The following is a 22,216-nucleotide window of genomic DNA, read 5'->3' as shown; positions in this document are numbered from 1 at the left end:
CCCTGAGGAAATCTATTCAAGTGGGAAAGGCACTTGCAGGACCAAAGGACACCTGTGTTTTAGCCCTGCTTCTCCCACTCACCTGCCGCCTGCCCGCATGTGAACCAGCCCACCTCCTCGCTGGACCTTTGCACAAATGTCTCTTGGTGGAGTACCTTCTGCTCCAGCATGGGTGCAGGAGAGGGGCCCAGCTGGTGGCTGCTGTTTCTGCCTAAGCCTGCACCAGCTCCAGGGACCATCCTCCCCTGTGACTTGAAGGTCTGGAAGAGCTGACGCAAATTAGCTCCAGGATACTCTTCATGGGGAGAGCTCCATCAGCAACACGTGTGATAACTTCCTACCCCTTATCTTCCTCTGCTGCAGCTATCATCAGACCCTCCTGTGCGGTTTTAGCAGCATACTTCTACTGAGGACCTACCACCCACGGAAGGGCTTGTGTGCTGCTGAGGCGCTCTGGCTCTCGTTAGGCTCTGCCCCTGCTCTTGGTGGCGGATGAGAGCTTCGCAAGTCGCTTAGGCTGGGACATGATCAGATCTCTGCAGAGGGTTTTCAAATGCCTCTGGTGTTAGAAAAGCTACAGTGCTTACAAGGCACAACTTCAACTTCTGTACAATTTATAATTTCCTTTAATTGCTTAAAGCGCTCTAATTTTTACACCGTTGTGAAAGGATCTTTGTTTACAGTGATTGCAGAGGGTAATATTTCTAGCATGGGTAACCATGGCAATGAATAATTCTATTCTCAGGAACTGTGCCAGCTGCACTAATCCTTATAGTAGTGCTCAAGCAGTTTGCTAATGAGAGACTTTTCGTTTTTTGTGGGAGGACATTTTCCTGTGTCCACGCATTAGCCTGTAGTTTCTTAGAAGCACATTCTTTATCAGCAATACATGGAGAAAAAAACCAAAACAAACCAAGCAGGTCTAGTTACACAGCTCCTCTTGCACGTAAGGTTTTTTTCTTGGAGACTGTATTGTAAAATACATTATTTAAGGAAACTTACTGTATGCAATAGTCTGTTTTGTTTTAACTACCACCTTCTAAAATAAGGATGAGCTTAGGATGCTCTAGAGCAGCTGTTTCTTACACAGACACCACCCTATAAACTGCTATAGTCAAAGATATGCGGCTTTTGTCACTAGAGGAAGGACTTTAACTATTTTAAAAGATTAGTTTTATAAAGAATTTTATTTGGGTAAAAAATAATTTTAAATTATACTACTTTATAAAGATGTATATTACAGATTGGAATCAAATTACTTCAACATCAAAGATTGCAATTGATTAAAATATTTTTCTCATCTCTGTATGAACATGTTTGCTATATTTGTAGAAAAAGTTATATAAAATATTTATTTTTACATGTTTCATGATTTAAATACAATTTAAATTATTTTAACAATAACTGTTCCAAATGGAATGCTTTTTTAATTTATATGATTTAGGGTATGTTCAGTAGAAACCCTTTAAGGAACAGCGAAACTACAGTTCCTTGTCATTTCATGGATCGTGGCCTCAGAATACAAAAACAACCAGGTGGAATAAAGCATCCTCTCCTGTTTCCAGAAGAACATTAACAACAATCCCAAGTCTCTTTTCCAAGATCGAAGTCCTTAGGGAAGATTCATGGAGCAACCGTTGAATTGGGCAAAGTTGGTTGGAACGGCTGTAGCTCGAGGGTTTCTAGAAGAGCGTTTCTTAGCCTTGAGTCTTTGATCAGAGAGAAAGGTGAATGTGTCAGATGAACAGCACGGCACAAACCTTTGGGTTTTTTTCATGTCACAAAGTGAATTGATCTCTTTTCTCTGGTTAGTGATTTGATGCCCTAATTACTGGCCTCTGTTGTCACTGGTCCTTGTGTGACCGACATCTGCCCAGAATCACAGAATCACAGAGTGGCAGGGGTTGGAAGGGACCTCAGGGGATCATCCAGTCCAGCCCCCCTGCTAAAGTAGGGTCACCCAGAGCAGGTCTTACAGGACATCATCCAGATGGGCTTTGAATATCTCCAGAGAAGGAGACTCCACAGTCCCCCTGGGCAGCCTGGTCCAGAGCTGTGTCAAACCAGCTGCCGGGTGGCTCACGCAGGGCCCAGCCTCCCACCGCAGGGCTCCCTGCCATTGCCCATTCATGCTTTGCTCTCCAGAAAAGATCCTCTGCCTGTATCCCTAAAGACAAAGCAAGATCCACCAACTCCAGTTCCCCAACAAGCTCAGTCTGAGTTGACTTAAATGAGAAAAATTCCCCCCAAATTCTGCTCAGCCTGTGATAGCTCGGTTCTTCTGCAGCTCAGTAACGCCCCCACCTCTTTAGCATTTTAAAAAGTAGGTCAGTTCTGAAGTGAAAACAGCCCGGAAAAGCCACAGTTATTTTCCACAAAACCGTCACAGCTCAATGGCTGACTTTTTTCTTCCCCAGTTTCTTTTTCCAGCTAGGACAGTTCCCTGGGTTAACTCACATGATCAAGTTGTGTGGGTCTTCCTCTGCCCCCTGAAAGTAAAAATACTCATTTTGTGGAAATTTATAGTTTGCTTCTCTCTCTCCGTCTCATCCCCGTGTGGACAGCCACCAAGAGGACTGGTCCCCCCGGCCCGGGAACCTCTGTCCCAGCGGCTCAGCACGGTGGCAGGGCGCTAGCTCTCGGGCAGCCAAGCCCAGCCTGAATCCGCGTGCCAGGGGTGGGGGTACCACAGGTGGATTTGACACCTGCTGGTCTGCAGGTTTCCTCCTGCGTGCACGAAGCTGTGCTGTCTCCTCTCCCCTCTTCCCACTTTCCCTGGAAACTTAGAGGAGATTTTGCAATGGGGCGATGGCACAGGAATAGTTTGTGTGTTTCTGTGCACTGACCTGACGAACCTCGATGGACCTGATGGCAAACTTGATGAACCCTGCAGAAATTGTCTAAAAGAGAAACAGTTGCTGTTCTTAAGCCCCCAATCTGATCTGAACCCTGAGCTACCCAGTGTTTGCTGCTTATTTTCATGGCTGCCCAAGATAGCTGCCCCGATGTGGGAATGCTGTTTCTGGGTTTTGTTTTTTTCTTTTTTGTGAAAGACGTACTGACAAAGAAAGAGCTACAGAAAGGGAAAAGAAAAGAAGTGGGAAAGAGAAAGAGTCACTTCATACAGCTCTTCCAGATGGCAGATACCCAAGCCCGGGCTCCTTCTTGGAGGTGTAAATCCAGCATGGGCTGTTTAAGGTCTGTGGAGTTACCCTTGATTTACGCTGGTGTGCGAGCAGCCCTGGCTGGCAGAGCTGCTGCAGCAGTGCAGGATAAGTGCTCAGGGAACAGGGAGGTTGCATCAGGATAAAGCTGTCCTGAAAGGCGAGATTTCCACAAATCCCTGCTGGGCTTGGGAGCTCGTGACGGGACTGGGATTTTGCATGGTGCCATGGCTGTTCCTCAGGGAGCTGGGCTGGTATCCCACTTTGCTGTGGGACCTCCTCAGAAATCCTCTCTCCCTTCCAGGCGTGGGGGTGTGGTGCCCAAAAAGCTTCCAGTGAGGGGACTCGCACCACAGAGGGTTAAAGTGCTGTAATTTCCGAGGTAATCCTGAGCTTGTCCTTATTCTGAGTGTGGCAGTGCTGCTCATTAGAAGCAATTAATCTCTAGTGCTGTGCTCTCCCGTCAGCTCGTGCCCCTGTCACGGGCCAACTCATCCGTGAGGAAGCAGACGGGCGTCCCACGCTGACCGGTGTCTCCTCCGATGTCTCGCTTTGCTCTTGTCCCTCACAGGTGGTTTGGGTAAATATGTGCATGGCCATGATACATTAATGGCAGTCACATCTAAACCCCACGAAGCGGGGAAACCTGGACAGCTTCCGCTGCTGCTGCAAATGTGGTTTGTGATTGAATTGGATGCAGTAGTTTGAGACAAGTGAGCCATTTCCCAGTGCCCGGGAGCTCTGTAGTTGCACTGTGAGAGGGCTGAAGAGGAATCAGTGCACTGATTTGCAAAGTCTTCTCTAATAGTTCTTTTCCTTAACATCGGTGCCAACTGTAAATGATGTAAAACGTTGCCAAACCTCTCCAGAGATCCCTCTTCTTGGACAGATTGTCACCAATCTTCAGCAATCCTGAAGACCATAGGAGCAGGCATTGCTCAGTCAGGTGAGGGGATGGTTTTCAACACCCTTCTGCCACATACGTTATTCTTGGGTCTCTGTATAAAACTGTTTTCCCTTCAGAGCTATGGCTGATGTAAAGGAGCTTGTGTTAAGGGTTTTACTGCTGGTTTTAAGGGCAGCACTCTCTGTCCCAGCAGTTCCCAGCATGTGGGTAGCATGTTGGATGGCAGCTGCCAGCCACCAGCCAAGGTAGCAGGACTCAGTCTGATTTTTTTCTCTCTCTCATCGACTGATCGATCACCTGTAACTCAAACCCCAGTCAGAGATCACAAACATCACCTGAGACATTACAGTTATTTCTAAAGCAGATCTCAGTTCTCCCAAACACCCCAGACACTCCCCACAAAACATGTTGGAGACTCTGAAACTGTCATCTGGGAGGAAGTCCTGTGTCAAAAAGGTTGATGATATCATCTTACAAAGAAAGATGCATGTTCCCATTAAATTTCACACTACCTGACCCAAGATGGACCCAGGGAATTGTATCCACTGCTTGCTTTGTTTGTCACCCATGACTTTGATTTCTTGTTTTCACTCAACAGTTTTTTCCTTTTTCCTTAAAGCTTCCATTCACCCAGCTTGCAAGCCACTGAAGAGCAACTGCATTAGATGTAAAGGCTACAAACCCCAGGTATTAGGACCCTGTTGTGTGATAAAGCTGCTTTGCCAGCATTAAAAGTCTGCCTGGAGGTGGCCCATGGAGAATCCCTACTGGGCCCAGGAGCTGCATGGGAGCTCCCAGCCCAGACAACCTGAGGGAGGCAACCCTGCAGCTCCTGGCATAACCGTGCCACGAGTAACTGCTTGGAGTGGTGACCCTTAGACCTGCACCTACACAACTTTAGTTTGTCCTACGTCTGACATTTGCCCACACCTGTCTACCAGTGTCCCATCTCTTTTTAAGTTATGATGCATTTCAAATGCATTTGCGAGAGAATTTCATATTATTCTCGAAATCATGTATAGCCCAGAGGATTGCAGTGGGGATTTCTACTGGAGTCTGAGCTGTCTCTGCTTTGCTTCCCCTGAAACCACCACTCTGGGGCTTTGCCAAGGCCTTTGGGAGTTTGGCAGGGGGGTGGGAAATTGCAGCTCTGACACCATCCTTTCGCTATCTCCTTCCTGCTGGTGGAGCAGGCAGAGTTCAGCCGGCCACTCACTGATGCCCTGTGGATGAAATGCAGCGCTGCCCTGCACGCTGCCCTGCCACGCCGCCCTGCCACGCCGCCGGCACCCCCTGGCCGCTCCAGAGCTGAGCTCTGCTCCTGCCCTGTCTCTGAGCCACAGAAGAAGAGCACACAAATCACCGCATCTCCTCCTTGTCAAAAGCAGAAAAATATCCTTTCATATAAAACTGTTTTGACTGGCGGCTGATGTGCCCAACACGTTCAAGCACTGAAAGGGTTATTTAATAAACGCCCCTGCAGCGTGCACACTGCACCTACAACCTGAGAGGAGGTGCCAGGGGAATGTTTTTGGCAGCATTTCCTTCCTCCCCTGCAGCCGGTGAGCCCAGGGGCCGAACCCCAGGAGGTGACCCCCCGGCAGCTGGCACGGCAGGAGGGACAGCAGAGCGACTTCTGCGTGCAAGCTGCCATCTCCCCGCCATAAGCTGGCCAGCTCCCTGATGCATGATCCTGCTTGGGGCCTGGCCATGTCACTGCCTTCTCCTGCTGCTGCCAGAGCCCTGCACCAGTCCTGCACCCAGATGCCCGCCGTTCCCTGTGCAGCTCCAAGGGGGAAATGCTGGGGAAGAAACCTCACGAGGGTGGGGGAAGGAGGAGTTCAAAGGCTTGTCAAGCAGAGGCTGCAGAAAGGAGCATGGCAGGGAATTAATAATAGATTTCACGACAGGGAAAAAGGACTTTTGAATGTGGAAAAAAAGAAACCCTCTCATTTTGGAGCTCTTCTGCCTGCTTGGTGGCTAAATTCCCACTCCTGCAGTTTGTACAAAGGTAGCAGTCCCATGCAATGTCTTTTGCGTTTAGGATCAGGAATTACTGTGTTCTCCCAGTACTGAACACGGGCCTGGGAAGAGGCTGAGTCTTTCAAGCTGAATCGTACATCCCCCCCCCCCCCCCCTCCCTTTTTAATAAATGCAGCTGCAATTATCTTCCAGCTGCTGTTGAGGAACAGTCCAGAATCACTCATGCACTTTCCAGTTGTCCCTTGCAATGGCTGAGACTGGTGGCCTGAAGTGAATGGGATGATTTGCCATGATCCTGCCTGGCTGTTTGCACTTTGCAAGCCAAGAAGAATAATAGGTAGCCCAGGTGCACAGAGGGGGCTAAGCCTCTTCTCAGAGGCAGCTCCCAACCCATGCCAGCCTCCCTGCCAAGAGCACTGCATGTGTGGGAAAAAGTTCACTGAGGTGGTTTGGAAGGGTGGCCAAGTGATGGGCTCCAATGTGATGATCACTCTGCCCAGCTGCTGTGCAGGACTGTGGCTGTCTTGCTGGAGGGAAGCTGCCCTGCCATGCCGTAGGCAACCATCTGCATTGCCAAGGATGCAATGCAGGAGCAGGAGGTGGGAGGATGGGAAGGGGAGGCCATTGGGTGGAGGAAATACAACTATTTACCTCTCCCCTGCTAGTAAGCCTGCCCAAGTGCTATGTCTGTCCAAGAAGAGTCTGCCTGAATCAGTGCATTATGCTTAGAAATCAACTGTAATGCAAACGTGAGAGAATACAGCTCTGGTGGTACCCCAGGCACTACCGCTTTTCGGCTTGCAAGAGCACAGATTTTACTTAGTGTCCATGCTGGGCAAAGTTCTTCTCTCAACTTTAGCTCATTCTTGTCCAATTAGTCCCCAGACCACCTTCTCTCTTTCTTGGTTTTTTTGCTATCATCTCTTGCCCATCAGGTCCTGGGTCATTTAGTTTTGGAGCAGTGAAGAGCTGTGGTTTGCCTGCTGTGGGCTGACTGCCCTGTGCGGTGCTCAGGGGCTGCAGACTTGCCTGAAAAAAAAAAACCAAAACCAGTGGAGAAATAAGAGTAGCCAGGCCATTATCTGTTGATTTCCATTATAAAGGAGCACCACAGACCATGGCAGGATTTCAGTGATGTAACCCAGTCCTGTACCCACAGGCAGAATTTGGCCCTCTGTGTCCTGGCACAGGAGGTAGACTAGGTCCATCAAGGTAAGTGCATTAACTTGATGTTTTGGGATAAAATTCTCAGAGTTAAAATGCATGAACAGAGATCTTACACCGAAATCTATTATTTCCTCCGAATGCTTTTCTTTTGTGCCTTCTGCGTTCAAGCTTTTGTTAGTCAGTTGCTACACAGCATTTTACAGCATGTCTTTTGTGTAGGGGTCCTTTCAGCTGTCATGCTCTGATCACATTCAGCCTCGATGTATAGAGCATTTATTGTTTGCTTTGGGAGTTTTTTAATGAACGTTTCATTTAATATTCAGCCTTACTTGCCGTTTATCAGCAAGATCAACATCCTGTTGAATTTCACTCGGAGCAACCTCAGCGCATCAGTTATGGGTCCACATCTTGTTGCAGCAATAGCTGTAAATAGGCCACAAGCCCATCTGTGCCAGTTGAGTATAAGAGTGCAGACAACAAAGGTCTAAATACAGACCATAATGGAAATTACCCTCTTCTTCCTTTCCTTCTCTTCTCAGTCTCTGACCCATTTTTCCCCCCATATCTCATCTCTAGTACATGTCTGGAGCTCCATCTAAGGGTGTCCTGTCAAGGGGAAAAGAGAATTATGCTTGCTTTCTTGCCTTGTTTATGCTGCGTGGAGCAGGCCTAAAAGGTTTCCCCCTCTTTATCCAATAATATTCTCTTGCTTTCTTTTTATAATAACTCCAGGGCTTGTCCTAATAGACTCTCTGGATAACTGGAGTAATACAGACACATATAAAAAACTGCATTGCTGAGAGGAGTAATGATTTTTCATTAAGACTATTAATGTCCTTTGGGGATTTTTATTCTGTTTCACTGAAATGCCTAAAAATATGTAGGAGAAAATATAGTCTTGTTAGATGATTGGATAATTCTGCCATCTTAGCTAAGAGTTGGGCAACCACTGTCTGAGACATACCTCGGCAAAAATAGGGAAAGCCAATGTTGACATTTTACATGTATTTTTCTTTTAGTGCTATAAGAAGCAGTCCCAATCCTCTTATGCCTTGTTTTTATACAGAAATAAAAGCAGAAGCAAGAGCACAAGCCAATGGTTTTGTTTTCCTTGGTAGGTCACTGCTAACAGAGCGTTTTTTTAAATCCCAGCAACTGCTACTAATCCTGACCTGATTTGGAGCCTTTGCAAAGCAAATAAAACCAGGTTGACAAAGCTCAGCTCAGAGGCTGGTTTGCCTTCATTTATCTCAACTGGGACAGCCACAGGCGCAGGTGAAGCACCACCAAACTGATCGGCCAGCAGCGTTGCTTTCAGGAATACTTTATTACTCTGGAGCAGCAGCATCAAATCCTATAAGCTTCCTGGGATTGCTGGTGTGTTGGCCATGGCAGTAGCAACTGCTGTACATGAACATTGACCTCCAGAAGCATTTTTTCTCTTTCTCTTTCCCGCTCAGCATTTTCTTAAGTTTCCTCTTACATTCAGTGCCTGCAGCACTGACCTTCCCTAGTATCTGTTTCCTTTTCTGCATGTTCCTGCCTGTTATTTCAAGGGGAATTGAAGCTCTTTAGAAAGCCCCTTTTTGCTACAGAGGCTGCAAATTTGCCATATTTCTCCCACGATATAGTAGCGCTCCAGACCCACTTTTTGTTAGTCATTCTGGCAGGACCGATAACTCCAGGAAAGGAGGTCAGAACGGGCAAATAAATTCACATTGAGTACAGTAATAAACATTGCAGCTATAAACTCCCTTCACATACATATTCTGTTTTCTGCAGAGTTTGTCATTTAAACATGAGGCAAGCTGTATTCAAACCGGAATTCAGGAATGATGGGGAAGGAGGAAGAGGGATCATCAAGGCACAGGCCATGACAGTGGTTAATTTAACTGCATATGCTTGTGTGGATGGGTTTCAGGATTTTGTTGCACCAAACCAACCCCATCATCTCAAGTAGTTTTGGGACACTGATGAAGTTTTATTGCTCGTCCCACCCCCTGTCTCGAAACCCACAGTTATTTTTCTTAAAAAATCATGAATCTCACTAAAATATTGGTATCCTATGACCTGCTCTCTCTACCACTCCTCCTGTAATTCACCCCTGGGTCCTTCCTCAGGAGTGAGTGCTGCCAGAGTTGTTACCACCTCCCCTCTACAAATCATCCCCTTCACAAAGGCTCCTCACTTGAACTAGAGAAAAGAGATTTCCTCCCTAAAAGACCAGAATTTTATCCTCATCACAGAGCTTTTACTACTGTGTAATACACAGCAATCATCTAATATCTGCCTTCTTTATCCATAAAATGAAAGCATTAATATCCCCATCTGTCAAAGATTACATGTAAACATTCATTCCTCCCAGGATGCGATGGAGATCCACATTCCCTTTCTTATAAGCACTGCTACCTCTTCTGTCCTAACGTCTGATCCAGGGCAGCTGCCTTGAAGAGCATTCTGCAAGATATTCACACTCTACGGATTCATTCTCACATGAAGGTAAATGCATACATAAGCATATACCTGAACAGGGGTTTCCACAAGTCATCTTGTACTCAGTATCCAAATATTTCAGTGCCATAAAAGGGAAGCTGATTTTAAGGAATCACAACAATTTCAAACTCTGGGGCTGTTTTCCAGCAAACAGATTAAATGCCTCCAGCCCTGTGCTGGGTTCCCCATACATTTTGGATTCTCTCAGTTCGAAACCTTGCTTGGTGTGTTTTCCATGATGGTTGTAATTGGTCCATTAATTCTAGCAGCTCCCGGGTAAATTCCATTTGCATCTTCCTGCAGCTCCACAGCATCTGATTCGTCCTCATCTCCATAATCCATCTGTCCCCCGATCTAAGAGCTGTGTGCAGCCCTAGGTGCCAGGGAGCATGGGCTCGGAGCGCCGCTCTGAAAGGCATAGACAATAACCTTGCACAATTTCTGGCTTTTTTTCTTAGAATCTGATTAAATTAATGTGATTCTGTGCATGAGTCATGTAATGGGTGTCTGTTTAATGTACGGCTTCTCAGCCGTGGTGCCTATTTCTGAGAGGTGATGGATATCAGTAAATGGAGTTCACAGGTGCCTGGTTCGTCTCAAGGTCTCGTCTGAAGTAGTGTGATAGTTCCTCGGTGTGGCCAAAATCACATGCACCGCCTCTGTGCCTCCAAGTATTGGGGGTGGGCTCTGGCCCATGGGTGCCAATCCACCTGGTTTCTGCATCCTGAGGACTTCAGCAGCAGCTAAGCCAGAGGGAACCATCAGCTCAGACAGGGCGACCTCCAAGGCAGACTGTCCTGTGTGCGAGGACGCTGCGGGCAGGGGGCTGAGTGCTCCGTCACTGATGCAGCCTTCCTGGATCCAGCCCTCGGTGACCTGCTCACAGGAGCACTGGCAGTCTCCAGCAGAGCTGCTCTGGTTCATGGGTCTGACTCCCCACTCAATTTCCACATCAGCCCTCATCTGAAGTCAAAGGAAAAAAATATCTTTGTGGTGTGGCCTCCTTTATGTACAGTTTATTATGTTTTCCGCCCAAACAATCTTGATTTATTTAGAATCTGCAAAGATCTGTGGTATCAGATCCAGATGGGCTGGAGGAGCTGACAGCCCCCGTCACCACCATGGCAGCATCAGCCCCTGGCCTACTTGTAGCAGGCATTTAATCAGATGCTTACAGTGTATGTGTCTGTGGATGCAATTGCACAGTGGAAATTCTTCCCATGTTCCTCAGAGCCTAGAGCTGCTGGATTATTTTTTTTTTAATCCAAAATTTTTGGATTTTAAAAATTTTTTTTGTTTTATTTTTTTCATTCAGGTAGGGTGGCTGTAGAAGGACACACAGCTGAGGACAAGCAGCAAAACGTGAGAGCATCCAGCATATTGGATCTCAGGGAAAGATACACAAAGATGCCCAGTGCAATTATGCCTGTTGGACAAACTTAAAGCTTCCCCTGCTAATATGCAACCCACAGAGGTACTCTGTAAAAACCAGTCCAGCCAAAGAGACAGAGGATGTGTTCACTTATAAGTTGACTAAAACTATTTTTGCTTCCCGTTATCATTTTATGGTAGTTGCTACTCCTTTAAAACTCTTCCAGATGGACAAAACATCAACATTTTTCAAAAAATAGTTTGTCTCCAGTGCACTGTGCTTGAGCCAGCAGGCATAACCCAGAGTTTCACAGTCTCGTGTTTTGAGGGGATGAGGAGGACGCCGAGGCTGAGCTCTGTACCGAATGCGTGCAAACAGCTCGCCTCCTTGCCCCCAGGCTTTCTCTTGCCTCAAGTGAGCATGATGCTGCCTCACTAAAAGAGCTTTGAAGTCTTTGCTCGGGAGTCGCTCTGGAGTTGTTCTGTGTTATTGAAATGACAGTTTTGTGTTGAAAATTTCCTTGCAACTCACTCTGCTGCCAGAGCAGGAATTACTGGTTGGTTCCCAGGTTTGCACATCATCGAGGTCTGTGCTAACCTCATCTCTTCGCTGCCTGCTTCAACGCTGCAGGGAAATGGTGGTGAGACCAACAGAATAGGACAGGAGACAAATACCAAGAAATAATAGCTTGTAAGTGAAGGCGGTCTCTGAGGAATCACAGGGACATGGGTGTAGAACTGTGTGAACTAAGTAACACTAGCAAAACACACCTGACAATTAAGGAAAATGAAAAACAGATGAAATTTCATGTTGGGAGTTCTTTTCCTGATGCTCACCCCTCCTGGGAGCAATCAGCCCTTGAAGCCATCTGCCCTGGGGAATCCCCAGCTCACAGTTTCCTAGCTACAAGAACCAGCAAGGGATCTGGTTTATTATGGGCTTGAGCCCGTAGTTTGCAAGTCTTTTTTAATCCATAAATCTTTGAGTTTTTCTTGGTGGCAGGGAAACACTGCTCTAGCCCCTCCAGAGCCTCCCTCCTGATGCTTGAGCCATGCACGTGAGGCCACACGGGGTCCATGTCCTTAGGTTGGCACCAGGCCACCAAGACGTTGGCCTGCTTGCCTCATGCACTTCATAAGGCATTGGTGTGCAGCAGCAGGACCACCTCTCTCCTGCCCTCATCATGTCCCCAGGGACCAGCTTGCAGCGCACCAGCATATCAGCTAACAGGGCGGATTTGGGGGTAAATGGCCTGTCTGGTTTGGGAGAGGGTGCACACCTGACAGCAGGAGGAAAAAGCCCATTTTGTGGGTCACAAAATCAGTGCAAGAGAGAAGACTGGCCTATTTCCAGAGGCGAAGAAGAAAAGTGCTTTTGAAAGGACAGGTTGGAGTCAAAAGAAGTATATGCAAGCCAGTTCTCTCTTCACTGGATTGTGTAGGTTCAGGGTACATCTGCATAGGTCCATGACAGACCCCAGCATATATATAATTTTAACCCCAGATGCATCTCCAGAGTAATCCAACTGGTTCCCTCCAAGATGAAACCCACAGCCAAGGGTTGGCATTCCTCTTGCTCCACTCATCCGTTTCCCTTGTAGAAGACCTCTCTTTGGGCAATAGCATCCCATGGTGTGGCAAACTTGGCACAGGGGAGTACTGTGCATCAGGGTCCTCTTTTCTTCCTCTACATCCCCTCTTGCAAGACAGGACACCCCCAGGTCTCCCCTTCCCACTTTTCCCATGGCTCTAGGATACAAGTCACCTCTACTCTGCTCCAGCCTTTCCTCGAAGGAGGGCCAGGGAGTCCTGCAAGGCACAGGGATGGCAGGAAGAGGTGAGTGGGACCTGGCTGCATCCCCTCTCTGTCCCCCCTGCGGCACAGAGAACCTGGGCACACGTCAGCATTAGATGGGGAGGGAGCGGACCCTGAGACAGAGCAGGGCCAGACCCCAGGCAGGGAAGGGAACCAAAGGGAGTACAAGGCTGCAGTGAGTACAGTGACAGCAGCTCTCAGCTAATAATACACCTGGTTTTAGGCACTGTAGGTGGTTTTGATTGTGACATTTACCACAGTGTTGGTACATTCCCCATCACTAAGGACAAAGCGTTGCTGCAGCTTGGGATCACTGTGTTTGTAGGTGTGTTAGCCTGGGGGGTTAGGGTTTTTTGCATTTTTAGGATGATTGTGCTAGTGTCTTTGGGTCAACCTGCCCAAATTCAAGTTCCACTGCTGTACCACATGCTTGCTGGACTTCATGTGACAAGACCAGTGCCTCTCTTTGTGCTTTGATTTTAGGAACTCTGATTACCAGAGGGAAAACAGATGCTTCCCATACAGACAAATCTGGACAGAAGTTTCACCCAGGGGATGCATCTGTTTAAAGATAGTTTAAATGTAATCAAATTGGTCAAGTTTGAGGGCCAGCAGAGCTCTGCCATGAGGGACAAAACAAAGGGACTGAATACAAATATTAAAATCTGTGCTCACACATGATTCTGGGGACTGTGCTGTGCACTTTACTATGAACTGAAATACCCGGAGGATAAACAGCAGCTGGAATTAAAACAAAGCTGGCATCAGTCCAAAGTAGCAGTAAATCATGCAGGATTATTACCTCGCTAGAGATTTTACTGGTGTGGAAAGAAAAGAAAGTAGAAATGGATTTCTGCTAAGCAAACGAGTTGAGGAATCTCTAGCAAAAGTAAGCCCATGTCCTGCAAAATCTCTACCCAGTTCTTAACCCTAAAATTAACAACGTATGAAACTCTAACCCCACTGTTTCCAAATGGGATTGGGGTCTGACAAGGGCTGCACCAGTCCGTAAGGGATTATTTCCTCATGCAGTTTATAATATGACATACAAAGGGTGGGAAATAATCAAATGTGCACAGATTTCCTATCTACAAAATTTTCTTTTCTGTTCATACAGATGCTAAATGTGAACACAAAGGAGTGCAAGCATTTGGTATGTCAGAGGAGAAAGGCAGAAGAGATGAGGAGGAAGGAACACATGGTAAAAAAGAGGTTATAAGAGAGAGCCTTAAAAATACACCAAAGCAGAAGTGCCAGAACAGTCCCTAAAATAACCTGGCTGACGAGTGACACAGAACTTGTCACTAGTGCTTGCTGTAATCAGGTGTCCAGATGAAGCATCCCCCTTTAACCACATTCCCTGGGAGGCTCCAGGCTGGACCACTTGCTAGAAACCAGGTACCATATGACAACAGATGTTTGCCAGCATCCTTTGAGAAACAAATTTGTGCAAGCCAAACTCCCAGTAAACATGTCACGATCCCCAACAGCATCAAATCAGTGGGAAGACTGGGTTTTGTCATGGAGAACAGGACTGAAGAGAAATTAAAAGTGGACCAGTACTGTCTCCCTCCACATCGGTGTGAAGGCTGACTGAAGCCTGCCCTGCTGGGTGTCTGAGGTGCTGCCCTGTCTCATTGCTAAGGCTGGAGTAACTTTTTTGAGAAGTACAGTAATTCTTTTAAACATGAAAACTAAACCATCCCCACTTATTTCCATCCACCTTTGCAAAGGCAAACATGTTTTACAGGTTATTAGATCAGCTGCTCTGTAGGTCTTTTGGTCACAGATTAATCCCAGATTAATCCCATGTTACTTTTTCTTCCAAGGCTCCAGCACAAATGAATTCAAAGGAAACTGTTAGTGCAGACTGCATTGAACCTTGCATTAACTGACCTTGCAGCAAGGCAGGCATATGCGAAGTGGCTACAAGTGGCATCACTTGAGGAGGGGAATGTGAGTATTCGGGGTAAGAGTCGGTCATGACCCAAATCTGACAGTTTACAACACATGCCACAGCCTCTGGCCCAGATTTTTGCTGAATTTGTCACCTGACATATTCTTAGAGCCAAAATACCAGGAATCCAAATGTCTGAGTAGCCCATGGGAAATGGATACTGTGAAAGCCTGCATCTATATTGCTGCAGTATCCTGGGAAGGATACTTCAATGCAATGCCATTCATATGAAGTTCACAGTGACTTTATCTTTCTTAAGATTTCATATTGTCCCTTGTCATGGTATCTGAGCCCTAAACAGTCAATACTACTAGGAAACTCTAGGAAATATGTGTCGTTAATCCATGGACTTTTCCCCTGCCTGTGGTAGGAGGGTTTCAATTTTCCTCCTTTTTTTTCTTCCATTTTTAATCCTTCTCTGTTTGGTGAGCTGATCTTACTCTGTAGTTATGCTCCCAGTGGAGAAAAAGCTTTTGAGGGTGGTTGATTATCAGCAACTAGAATTCACAGTTTCTTTTAGAAATTTGTTCAACAGCCCAGCCCTTTGACCAAGAAGATCATAACGATTAATAAAAAGAATTTTAAAAGAGGACATTAGACTGTCTCTTTCTTTGCAGCTTCATGCTGCCCTTGGAGTGCATCTAACCAACAAGACTCAGAATGAAGTTCAGGTCCTGCCTCTCCCATCTTGGAGTCTCTGGAGTGAATGGGTGCACTTTGTGCAGCCATGGTTCCCTTTGCTAGATATTCTGTGCAAGGTAGAGGCGCGTTATCTGTAGTGCTACTGTGTTTTACCACCAACGTAATGACATTTTCTGGAAAGCACATATTAGGAAAAAATAGTCTAAGCTAACGTCATTCTTTAAAAACCTGCAGTTTAACCTGGATGTCAGAAGATGGCAGCAGTAAAGCACAATTTTTTGTCCACAGGCTTTTGTTTCAAAGCGTGCTTTTGTTCCAAAAAGAGACAGATTTTTTAAAAGGTGTCATTTTCAACAGTGGCATCAAGTGTGACAGGCATCCTCCCAGTAAATGTGAATGCATGACTGCCTTTCATCCTAATGGGAAGCAGTATCAAGAGCAGAATATACCTTATTATATGCAACCACAGTTTTAGGAAAATCATGTTGTTCTGTTATCTTCAGAAAACTAGTGTTCCATCTCAGCCATAAGAAAAGATAACATATTTCAGTAATTGTCCATATATATAATTATCCAATAACATTTACTGCATTTCAAAGATCATTTCTTTAAAATAAAAAAAATTCTATTTGTATTGCAAATATTTCTCCCAGTGATGACCAGATTTTAAAACTCAGGAAAAGCAGAGAGGGTCTGCGGTGGGAATATTTATCAGCTGATGAATGTTCAACAGTTTTACTCCACCTCGAAGGTCTTTGGCCATGAGTCTGTCAGCTTCACCCATAGCTTAGCAGGCTGTCAGCTATCAGAGGACACAGTGATGCCAAAAGACAAAGTGTGTTTGATTGAAGCTGTTATTGCAGAAAGAAAAGCCAAGAAATGGGGCATTGTCACTGCGTCTGTGTCCCCTTCTGCAGTGATAACGTAATATTCATAGAGTCATAGAATCATAGAATGTTTTGGCTTGGAAGGGACCCCTAGAGGTCATCTAGTCCAACCCCTCTGCAGTGAGCAGGGACACCACTAACTTGATCAGGTTGCTCAGAGCCCCATCCAACCTGGTCATGAATGTTTCCAGGAATGGGGCTTCCACTACCTCTCTGGGCAACCCGTTCCAGTGTTTCACCACCCTCATTGTAAAGAACTTCTTCCTTATATCCAGTCTAAACCTACCCTGGTTTAGTTTAAAACCATTACCCCTTGTCCTGTCACAGCTGGCCCTACTAAAAAGATTGACCCCATCTTCCCTATAGCCCCCCTTTAAGTACTGAAAGGCCGCAACCAGGTGTCCCCCCAGCCTTCTCTTCTCCAGGCTGAACAAGCCCAACTCCCTCAGCCTGTCCTCATAAGAGAGGTGCTCCAGCCCTCGGATCATTTTTGTAGCCCTCCTCTGGACCCACTCCAACAGTTCCATGTCCTTCTTGTGCTGAGGGCTCCAGAGCTGGATGCAGGACTCCAGGTGAGGTCTCACCAAAGCAGAGTAGAGGGGTAGAATCACCTCCCTTGACCTGCTGGCCACGCTTCTCTTGATGCAGCCCAGGGTACGGTTGGCCTTCTGGGCTGCCAGCGCACATTGCCGGCTCATGTCCAGCTTTTCATCCATCAGTATGCTCAAGTCCCTCTCAGCAGGACTGCTCTTGACCCTTTCTTCCCCCAGCCGGTATTGATACCGGGGGTTACCTCAACCCAGGTGCTTGACCTTGCACTTGGCCTTGTTGAACCTCATGAGGTTCACACAGGCCCACCTCTCCAGTTTTTCCAGGTATTCTCAAGGTTTACTATCTGACATGACCATCAATACACTAGCTGAGCTTTGGCATGACAAGTCCTGCTCTTCTTCAAATTCTGACCTAACCAGTTGCCTTATATTGCTGTATCCTCATGAATGTCATTTCATTTCACTCTCACTTCAGAGACATTTGAAGCAATTCTCTCTCCTCTTTTCCATCACTTCAAGGGGACAGTCCTGAAAACGCTCCTGTGTGATCCAAACCAGATGCTGGTTTTGACAGTTTGCGATATTGTCTGTGGTATAAAACCAGTGCGATATGTCTGTAGATGACAGTGTTTTTCCCCTTGGCTGTGTACCTCACACTCTTCACTTCAATGGGAACAGGATGCTCCAGGACATCTTTCTGTAACTACTAGTGAAGAACCAGGTGCCTTTTTCTATCTAGAGCTCCTCAAGGGCTCTGGTTGCACAGTGTGTCCTTGCAGTGTGCCCTTCCCTTGAGAACAATGAACTCCGGACAGTTTCTTCTCCCTGGGCCAAGCAATATGCTTTTATCTGACAGACAGGATTCATACGTCTCCAGTTAACAGGTTCAGGAGTCCAAGTAATTTCTGGTTTTCACTGGAAGTAAAAAAACCTGTATGTAATGCAAAACATGCCAGTGTTGCCTTTGTTTTGTAACATTCATTTCTTCCAACTCTATTCATGCCTGTGGCATGGAAATAGCTTGGGATGGTCATGCAATAGGTTCCTCAAGAAGTTATTTGTCTTGTACCACACACTGCTGCTCCTCAGCTGCTATCAATGAGTGTTTCTTAATTTCTTCAATGAGCCTGGGCAGATTGACACCAGTTGAAGATTAAATCCCACGTGATTAACTGTGACAATAACCACAGCTAATATGGTCTTACCCTGTATACCTCTAGTAATCCATGTAAGACCTAAGTAATCTAGTCAAAATAATAATCTGTGAGGTGTCTGTCAGTTGTCTGAAAGGGAGAAGAACATCTGTGAGTCTTCAGCCTGTGCCAGCCTCAGGGCTTCCGATGATCAGAGCTGCCCCTTCCCACCACAAGCGGCTGCTTCAGAGGATGGCTGTGCAATTATTCACCTTGTATAACACAAATATGTACCTCGACTCGTCGCTGAGTTACTTCAGAGTTATGGCAATATGATTCAACTAATTTTACAAAGATCTGCCTATTACTTGCTTTAATGAAGGTGCAATGGATCATGATCCCACTCAGTGCTTGTCGGGCTACACCTGGAATACTGTGTACAGTTCTGGTCCCTGCTGTCCAAAACAGATGTGGACAGGCTGGAGGGGGTCCAGAGAAGGGCCACCAAGGATGTGAACAGGCTGGAGGGGCTCCAGAGCAGGGCCACAGGATGATCAAAGGGCTGGGAAGCCTGCTGTATGAGGACAGGCTGAGAGAACTGGGTTTGTTCAGCCTGGAGAAAAGGAGGCTTAGAGAGGATCTCATCACCACGTACCAGTACCTAACAGGTAGCTACAAGGAAGATGGAGACTCCCTTTTTACAAGGAGTCACATGGAGAGGTCAAGGTGGGGACATTCCGATTGGACATGAGAGGGAAATTTTTCAGAATGAGAACAGTCAGCCATCAGAATAATCTCCCCAGGGGAGTGGTTGACTCCACCACATTGGACACTTTTAAGACTCAGCAGGACAGGGTGCTGGGCCGTCTTGCCTAGACTGTGCTCTTACCTAGAAAGGTTGGGCCAGATGATCCTTGAGGTCCCTTCCAACCTGGTATTCTATGATTGTATGATGGCACAAGCTATGAAAATGACCAGAGTGGTTTGAGCAGTCTATTGACGACGCGCGAGAGAGAAAAGGTTGTTCAAAAGCTGGCACCATCCTAAGTCCAGAGAACCAACTGGATTTCCAGCTGATTTTTAGAGGTACCCTGAACTAGTATTAAAAAAAAAAAAAAGTTTGTAATCTAAAAGAGAAGTTAGGTCAGAGATGTGGAGGCTTTCACCCTATATTTTTTACAGGGTGTATTTTACAGCCTTAAGTGTTGTAATCCTGTAATGTGAATTTTCATAGAACAAAAACATCTAAAGGTAATGAACACAAATAATCCCTTAGAGCTAGGGAGAGGGGAGCTTATGAAATCAGAGTAGACAGCACTACAAATATAATTCAGTCACACATCTTCTTTAAATACATTGGCTCTGCACAGGACTACAGGTAGGATTGAATGATCTTCCCTGTTTTGCTATATTTAAAAACAAGCTTCAAATCACATTTTCTCAGTAGAGAGAGCTTTCATATAATACATGACTGTTATCAGCAATAACAATTGAACTAATGCCTTCTTTATTGCACTCAGCCAGTGGGGCCAGACAATAAAGTAATCTGTCTCCCATTTAATTTAATTTTGCCATGGGAATCATTGGTGCTACTTGGCAAAATCCCTGCAGAGAAGGAATATATACTGTTGAAAAAAATGAAACAAAATCCCCACACACTGATGCTATCTTGATAATGCCTAAAAGTCCATCTATGTGCCAACTTTCATTTCCTGATCGAATCAGAATATGCAAACATTACCTATAAAAATGTCTGGAAACACTTTGATAGAAACATTTTGAGTTTTGCCTGGGAAAACCACTCAGTCACTCACAACACTAAGGAAATTTATTAATGGACTTTTCGTATGCATCCAGTCATAAAGTGATTTTCTTCACTATAGGTGGTTGTACTTCCATTGAGCTTCAAAACAGAAAATGATTTAGCTACTCCATCTGAGGTATGGCAGATGTTCCCATATGTTAAATGGGTCCCAGTGCTCTCCAGAGAGAGTACTTTACTCAGTACAAGCTGGGGTATATTACAACAGCTTAAACCACTCTTATTTATATGTTGATGTCCCTGTGGCACAACCAAAACTTCAAGTTCATGGACAAATGGGCTTCTCAATTGTTCCCATCTGACCGAGTGGGACAGGGCACAAGCAGGAGGATGCTATTTTGCTTTCCCCACTTCCTGCTGTTCCCACAGAACATGCCACTGACCATTACGGTAGCAATGCTATGCATGGAAACACCCGCAAACCTTGTCAATTATCAGACATTTATTGCAGATTGTCAGTAGTGCCACTGGTTCCTTATTTCTACAAACTTTGAGAAAAACGTCTTTAACACTGAGAGATGCTATTGCAGAAACTTTATTTATTAGCACTGCACACATGGGATGAACCTCACCACCACAGTCAAAGCCGGAGAGCAGCTGATGCCATAGAATCAAGGCCTTAAGAGAGTATCTGTGGCAGGCACTTGATTACAGAGTACAGTGCTGTGATTACAAGCCAAGGTACCCCCAGATCAGAAATCTGAATTGGTACTTTTTAAGCTCTAAGAATATTTAAAATAATCATCTGGGCCCATTTCTACATTCAGTATTCGGAAATAAACCCCACTTCTCCACGTATGGCTAAAACTTCAGAGTGATAAGAATTTGCAAATGTAATCCATACCTTGTTGCTCAGTAGGACGTTAGCCAAATGCTTACCTTACTGTTAATGATTAGACTTCTACGTAATGTAGGGGAGAATATTATAATTGATGGTAACGCAGACTCCTCCTGCAAGGCCTGGAATATTGCATTTTCCATGTTTGCTTTGATTGGTTGGTTGGAGTTGTGAAAATAGGATGTGACATCTGCCGGGGCTTGTGTGTGCGAAATAGCAGCCGTGTGAGATGTGATAGGCAATAATTGGCTGCCTGCAGAGCAAGAAAACACCCATGTAAATGACGTCTCCCTCTCTTCTAAAACATTAGGCTAGGAAGCCTTTCAACAAGGGGCAGGCAGCCTCTCAGGAAAGAGCTGTCAAATCTGCTTACATCATTGTGTCTCATTAAATTGGGAAATGCAACTCTTCTAATCATTAGTTCAGACAGCGCATCATCCCACCATCCGTCAGGATGGTGTTATTGTAATGTATTATTTGTGTCAGTGTTCACCACGTTCTTGGAGACTCCTGTAACACTCCCTTTTTTCTTTTGCAGAAAGGCAGAGAAACTATTGAAAATTAGGAATTCTCAGGAAAGAGATAGAAACCAACACAAAAAGCATCATTACATCGCCAAAGAAATCCACAGTGCACCTACACCTTGAACATTGTAGGCTCTTCAAGCCCCTGTCACAACAAGGATATGGAAGTCAAAGAAGGGAAGCAGAAGAGGTCAAAGGAAAGGCATCTCAATTAGGAATGAGTGATCATCCAAATGTCTTCAAAGTAGAAGAGACACAACTTGGGGAGGGAGGGCAATGTCATATTGGCCTACAAAGTCTGAATGACAGGAAGAGGGCAAGCAGGAAGTGTTATTCACCATTTACCATAATTCAGTAATCATAGCTATAACATTAACTTGAACTAATGTTCAATACTGTTCAATTCCAAACAGTCAGATTTATGTACTTTTCATATAGCACACAACCAAATTACAGAACACATGCCATAGAGTATTTTGAATGCTGAATGTTGAGTTCACTCCATGAGTCTATAGAAGATAAAAACATGGACAACAGAAATAACTACTACAGCAACTTCCTGATGAGGAGCTTCTTTGAACTGCTGAAACTTGGAAGGCACAATCCATGTCCTATTCTTACACTCTTCCTTAAACACTGACATCTAAAAGCTAGCTGGATCTTTATTGTGAACCAATAGATGTATTCTTACGTTCCAGTGGTGTGAATAGATTTTATTATTGTTGCTCTTACTAATAAAAAACATGCTGTTTTCACTAATGTAAAAAAACCTCAGAGGACTCTTTGCCTGGGACTGAAATACAGTATGGAGATAGGAAGAACTGGTGCTACATTCAAGGCCTTGGGTCAGTACCAAAGGCTGACAAGAAGTCAAGTTTTTTTCGTGACCCAATTGTAACTCAGATGTGGAGGCGACCCAACTGTCAGTTTATTAGTGAGGGTACTGTGGTAGCTCCTGCTT

Source organism: Egretta garzetta, unplaced genomic scaffold (assembly GCF_000687185.1).
Source record: "Egretta garzetta isolate BGI_Z169 unplaced genomic scaffold, ASM68718v1 scaffold98, whole genome shotgun sequence".
NCBI classification, from domain to species: domain Eukaryota; kingdom Metazoa; phylum Chordata; class Aves; order Pelecaniformes; family Ardeidae; genus Egretta; species Egretta garzetta.
The sequence above is the reverse complement of the archived record's forward strand: the minus strand, read 5'-3'. Positions refer to the sequence as shown.